The sequence below is a fragment of the Bos mutus genome, chromosome 2 (assembly GCF_027580195.1).
Source record: "Bos mutus isolate GX-2022 chromosome 2, NWIPB_WYAK_1.1, whole genome shotgun sequence".
NCBI classification, from domain to species: domain Eukaryota; kingdom Metazoa; phylum Chordata; class Mammalia; order Artiodactyla; family Bovidae; genus Bos; species Bos mutus.
Window position 1 is genome coordinate 123,040,235 of NC_091618.1, and position 7,213 is coordinate 123,047,447.

A 7,213-nucleotide genomic window follows, 5' to 3' on the forward strand; every position below is an offset into this window, starting at 1 on the left:
GTAATCTGCACATCTACTAGATAAAAATGCTATTTTTATATATTAAAAATATTACTGAAAAATATATTAAAACCAGAAAATCTTGTTTCTACTGTATATTTGTATTCTATCATGAAATTTCCAAATTGACATCTTCATGCTGATAGCTGTGTCATCTGTTTGTAACTTAAAGTGTTCACGTTGTAATGGAAGGACCATAATTGTGATGATATTGGGAAATACCTGTCTCAAGTGCTCTGCTTCTATTGATAGATTATTGTCATAGGAATCATCTGAACACACCATTTCACAGTGGCATGGCCCAATGTGCAGCACAGGTGTTTTTCTAATTGTGATCTATTTAGAAGGGATAGGGTTTAATGGCCCAGAAACGTACACTTCACCTCCTTGACCTTGGGCATTCATGTAAGTACTTAGTAAAATTTGTGGGCACATAAATTAACTCCTATAATTGCTGAGAATTGTTTTCTCAAGTTTATATGGCAATGTGTTTCTTTTCTCCTTAATATTTAATATGTGTATTAAAGGAAATTAGATGTATATTTTATCAGGCATCTGATAAAATGAAAAGCTTACAAATTAAAGAACTGATTAATTCTTTCTTCCTCCAAGAAAGTGTGATGAATCCAAAAGCATTCACTAGGAAGTTCTAGCCTGGTATACCAGTTCTCCAGAACTCATTTTCTTTCTTAAGAGTGATAGAAAATTTGAAATATACTGAAGAACCAAAATCTAAGACAGTGATAGCTTTGACAATTATTAAAACATTTTTAGTTGTGTAACAGTCAAATATAAATTTTTAAGAAATTAATTGAACTATGTTGATTAGCTTTTTATTTTACTATATTTTGGAATCCTTACTTTGCTTTGTAGGTCTAAAAAGCCTAAAAGTCCTATTCAGTTTATTATTTTGTACTCCCTCTACCCCTGAAAGCATCAAAGTTGAATGATCTTTAAAGTTGCTTTCTTTTAACTTTTGGTAGAATAAAGAGTGAATATATTTTACAAATGCCATTTCTAGAGATAGTGGACTAAGTTATTTTAAACCAAAGTTCCTGTTGAGAACAAGTAGAGAAAATGGACAAAACATAAAAAATTTCTTGAAGGAGTTCAGAAATACCATAGCATCAAGGAGTTACAGGGTCAAAATCAGGAGAGAAAGAAGACCATCTCAGCCAACAAGTAAATAATATCCCAGACATTAAGTAATATAGCTTAAGATACAGTAAAGGGAAAAATAGAAAAAATGAAAAGAAGTGCACAAACACATAATTATCATGGGATATTTAAACACATCTTTCCTTGTAACTAATAGACCAAATAGACAAGTGTACAGCGGATATGACCAACAGAGTAAGTCCTCTGTGCTACTCTGGAAGCTGTCTAGGAGATCAAACAGCTCGCTGTGTCTTGAGAAGCTATTGTCAACTTGAGAGGGCATGTGTGACTTTTCCTTCTTTTATGCCTCACTTGTTTTTTTTTTTTTCACTTACTTTTGCTGCCTTGGGTTGCACCATGCAGAATTGGCACCTATTGGCTCTGTTCATAGGGAACTGGGATTAAGAAAGTATGAAAGTGAAAGTCACTCAGCCATGTCCGACTCTTTGCGACCCCATGGACTATACAGCCCATGGAATTCTCCAGGCCAGAATACTGGAGTGGGTAGCTTTTCCCTTCTCCAGGGAATCTCCCCAACCCAGGGATTGAACCCAGGTCTCCCATATTACAGGTGGATTCTTTACCAGCTGAGCCACAAGGGAAGCCCAAGAAAGTATGTTATCCTTTAATAACAATGTTTATTTGAAAAATACAAGATTACTTTAAAAAAAAAAAGATTACTTCAGACCTTCTTGCCAAGCAATGAAAATACCCCAGATGTTAAGCTCTCTCTGTAGGTAACATAGAGATTAGAGTATTAACGAGAGAGAAATACTGGGCAATAGTTTAACAATGGCAAGAGCATGAAACTTTATCAATATTGTAGGAAAAAAAAAAAAACCCGCTTTAAAAAAATGTATCAATGTTCCTAACATCAATGCCACACTAAAAGGCAAGAACAACATTCTAGTCCCATAGAATGAACACAAAATAGAAGACATGCAAAGAGTAATCTGTGGAATCATGAGTAATTAAGCAGTAAAGAGTATTTAGCAAAAACTATTTTGGGTAAAATTTAGGAAATCTCCAAAGACATAAAATGTCCATTCATTTCAGGGTAAAGTACCTTATAATGTACTATAATTAAGAGAATTCCTGAAAATTTAAGCCAGATGTTTGATATCAATCTTAAAATACACATTTTCCCCTCAAGCAAATTCAATAAAACATTTTCATGTAAATTAATTTGAGAAAGTAGATTTTACAGCAGACAAGTGCCTAAAGAGTTAGCATATGGTCCAAATGCAGCTCTGGGAAAATGCTGAATTCTAATCCGTTCGCTTCCTTAGATGAATCAGTGTCTCCTCCAAACAAATTGATCGCTTAATTCCTGAGTTTATTTATATTCCTATCTTTAATGAATATGCACATTTCTGAAGTTCTTTGAAAATATTATCTAAAACAATAATGCCTGCGGTGCTTGTCTGGGTGATTCCCAGATATTTATTGTGACCTTCAGCTATTCATAGTTCCAGAGTGGCTTTTCCTGTAGCACAAAACATCTTTCTCAAGCCCGCGTTCACCCCAAACTCCATACATCCCAAAATACACAAACCATATCCTACTCTTAATGAATCCCCATTATGTACACCATTGTGTCCAAGTCCTTTCTTCTAAAAAACTAGGATTATCTTTCCAGGCTCACCTCACACCATTTCCTTCCATACACCTTGCACTTAGGTTCAATAGTGTTATTGAATATTCCCCCCAAATAGTCTTTATTTTCTCACTTGTCTCTTTTTCTCATTTCCCTTTTAATTGATATTGCTACCTGATGAAACCCATATGGTATTTTTTAAGTTATATTTTATCACTTCTTAATACTTTTTCCCTGAGCTCAAGATAATACCTTTTATATATTCCCATTTTACATTGTATTGCTGTTATTGGTGAATCATTTTTATTGCTTTGCTAGATTAAAAGTTCATTTCAGTAATTTAGAATATTTTATTTCTCTTAATCTCTTTTACAGCACATAGCATAATACTGATTCATGAACATGAACATCTGGGTCTCCTCATAAACTAACAAAAAACATAATAAATTACATATTTTTTATTATATATATTTAAAGCTATTTGGGGAAATAAGCAGATTTTTTTTTTTCTTAGTGAGGAAAGGTTTTCTTGGGAAATGTCAAACAATCATACCTTAAAAATTTAATACAGTATTATCTTAATGCTTAATTATCAAAATAAATGTCAACTAATGAATGTTCATTTTTGCCTGACAAACAAAAGCAATACTATATTAGGTTAAGGAAGGATGCTGATAATGCTGAGACTTAAGATGAAGAAAAAATCATGTTGATATTTTAGTTATGAAAGTGGAGATTAAAAAGTGAATTGTTTTGAGGGCTCTCATATATAACATTATTAACTACTTCAGTTGAAATTCTCAAAATAAGTAAGAACGTTTCTAAAAGGTAAGATCTGATCACAATGAGCCCATTTATTTTATGACTTACCTCTGAGCACTTGTTAGCTCTAATTTGTTAATGAACTTATAAAGTGCCTTGTGTAAACTCTTGGACATGAAATTGCCATGTGAATTGGATAATTGCCATGCTTGGGTGGAGTAAGAACACAGACCTCACTTTCAGCCACATTCTTTTAATTCATTTTTTAAAGCTTATTTGTTGGTCCACTACATAGAAAAGTGCGTAAGACTGGCAACCAAGTAAGTATATAGTGATGATGATAAAACTTAAATCTGTAAAAGTTATTTATACCTTTTATCTAGGCCATTTTATTAACATTTGCATGCTAAGTATCAGATCAGATCAGATCAGTCGCTCAGTCGCGTCTGACTCTCTGCGACCCCATGAATCGCAGCACGCCAGGCCTCCCTGTCCATCACCAACTCCCGGAGTTACTCAGACTCAGGTCCATCGAGTCAGTGATGCCATCCAGCCATCTCAGCCTCTGTCGTCCCCTTCTCCTCCTGCCCCCAATCCCTCCCAGCATCAGAGTCTCTTTCCAATGAGTCAACTCTTTGCATGAGGTGGCCAAAGTACTGGAGTTTCAGCTTTAGCATCATTCCTTCCAAAGAAATCCCAGGGCTGATCTCCTTCGAATGGACTGGTTGGATCTCCTTGCAGTCCAAGGGACTCAAGAGTCTTCTCCAACACCACAGTTCAAAAGCATCAATTCTTCGGCGCTCAGCCTTCTTCACAGTCCAACTCTCACATCCATACATGACCACAGGAAAAACCAGAGCCTTGACTAGACGAACCTTTGTTGGCAAAGTAATATCTCTGCTTTTGAATATGCTATCTAGGTTGGTCATAACTTTCCTTCCAAGGAGTAAGCGTCTTTTAATTTCATGGCTGCAGTCAAGATCTGTAGTGATTTTGGAGCCCAGAAAAATAAAGTCTGACACTGTTTCCACTGTTTCCCCATCTATTTCCCATGAAGTGATGGGACTGGATGCCATGATCTTCGTTTTCTGAATTTTGAGCTTTAAGCCAACTTTTTTTTCTCTCCTCTTTCACTTTCATCAAGAGGCTTTTGAGTTCCTCTTCACTTTCTGCCATAAGGGTGGTGTCATCTGCATATCTGAGGTTACTGATATTTCTCCTGGCAATCTTGATTCCAGCTTGTGTTTCTTCCAGTCCAGCGTTTCTCATGATGTACTCTGCATATAAGTTAAATAAACAGGGTGACAATATACAGCCTTGACATACTCCTTTTCCTATTTGGAACCAGCATGCTAAGTATAGTTAGGATAATTTTATATGGAGTTTAACAAATCAGTGAAGTTGTATCAGTTTGAGTCATCTGAGCTACTTTTGAGACTACTAAGAAAAGCATTATTTCATTTCATCATACCTACAGGCACTAACATTTATAAGTTTTTAATCCAACATGTATTTGTTGAACCTGTGTCTACATTATGTTGCATGGTATCTAAAGAATTATTTTTCTTCTAAACATGATGGTTGAACTATAAATCTATTATTATTACAGGAATAACAGAAAAGAAGAGCTGTAATATTGAAAACTGTTACCATGAATTTATTCTGATTCTCACAAAATTGTAGACATGCTGTTCAATCCTAATTCTCACCTCAAGTTTTTCTTGTAGAAGAAAAAGAACTTTTGTGCATTGTTGGTGATAATATTCACTGCTCTGTATTAAGTGTTCAAAAGTAGTTTCTGAAGAAGCAAATAACAAGTCACAGAAAGTATGAGAAGTAATCATTGCTTAATGTGTTGATGACTATACCACCATGCTGAAGTGGTTTTGTATTGACTCAGCTTGCAGATCCAATACTTCAACACATTTAAAAAGGCTTGAAATCATTCTCTCTCTGACCACCAGAGCGGAAACTGCTGTTTTCCCAATCATTAAAGAATAAAGAATGGTTATATTTTGCTGAAAACATCCATTCATCAGGATCCACTCTGGTATGATGCCTGCCCAGGAAGACCATCACAAAACTAGCTGTAATACTGTTTTCTTGCATAAACAGCACTGTTGTAGAAGACATGTGAGGAATAATTTTATCAGAGCAGCAGAGGTCCTGCCCTCTGGTTAGGACAGACTTGTGATAGGACTTTAAAATAACTAAAAATCAAGTTTCATGTGCATTTCTCATTATCGGAAAAGAATGTGCAACTTCCAAATGTATTTCCAAACAAATCACTGTCAGTTATTTTGTTTATCTTGTAATTAGTGCTGTCTTCAATAAATAATTTTAAGATGTATATTTCTTTTTTTTTGCCATATGGTAGTGCAGTATTTTATTTATTCTGTCCATTAGTAACTACTATTTGATAACATTTATAATATTAATAGAACTTAATATAAAAGAAGTTCAATCTACATTTTTTTTAATATTTCAATACTGGATATTAATCTGAAAGATAGTCAAAATTAGTATGGTCAACTCTTTATGTCAAAATTATAATAAATGTTTGGTATTAGTCCACATACAATTAAGTTTTTGGTGGAAAGTTATTTGGCTGGAAGAAAGAACATTTGGTTTACTTCACTAATGGGAATCTCTCTTAGTGCTGGGATGGCCTCTACTTGGTCTTTCTTCTGCTGTTGATTTTTGGCATAGTTATCTGTGATAGTATGAATGGAATCGAGTGGAGAGGTACTCATCATGTTTGTTCCAAATAAGAGGATGTAACCGATGACTACGGTAATGAGGAGGTACACAGGCAGAGCAACGGCCCAATACTTTTGAGGCCAGTAAGTTAAGCCTAAGGAGTTTAGCCAAGATTCAGGAATAAAAGCCCATACAAGATCCAGTATGAAGCCAAACTGGGAGCTTAAGAAAAGAACAAAGCCATAAATCGCTTTTTCTTGCAATGGCGACAGTGCATTTTCCACCATTTCCCCTGTGGCTTTAGACATTTTGCTTGCACACTTGCACTGAGCACCCAAACGTCACCTGCACGAGCAACCAGCCCCCTAGCCTCACGTGCACACGCACATCCTGCAGTGGAAGGTGGGGGAGGTCAGGGGAAAGCAGGGTGGGGGAACTGAACGCCACCCCAACTCTACAGGCTTCACCGCTGTGAGAACAGAGAAGGAAGGACCTAAGATTTATATTTCTAATAAAAGATTTTTTTTTTTTTTGGTAAAAATTCAAATAAGTACAAAGATGAGACAGTAATGTTTAGAGGATGTTGGCTAAGGATGAAAATTAGTTGAATTAGCACTATGCCAAGAAACTCTAAGATCTTTTGCATTTTATAGAAATACGGTTTCTATATGAACTGGGTTTGGGAATTGTATGTATGTCACCTTTTAGTTCTTCCAAAGATTTACTAGACTTCTTATATTCTCTCTCAAATGATATGGTTCATTCTTTAATGTGCTGTGTTCTTTTCCCTAATTACAACTCTTCCTGAATCAAAGTTTTACCAAGCCCATACTACCTGGAATAGATAAAAGTCTGTCTTAGTATTTGCTTTGAAATATATTTTCTTTATATCTCATATTTCAATTTTTCACTCTTCATTTTTTCTTTTGCTTCTAAGAATTGACACGCTATGGATTTTTTTCAACATGTTCTGCCACACCTGATGAGAAGGAACTT

At 35.2% G+C, this 7,213-nt stretch overlaps 1 pseudogene; it reads right to left on the bottom strand.

The window, feature by feature from the left end:
- Window positions 1–6,117: 6,117 nt before the first annotated feature.
- On the bottom strand, window positions 6,118–6,504 carry LOC102271243 (phosphatidylinositol N-acetylglucosaminyltransferase subunit P pseudogene; annotated as a pseudogene).
- Between the last annotated feature and the right edge of the window lie 709 nt (window positions 6,505–7,213).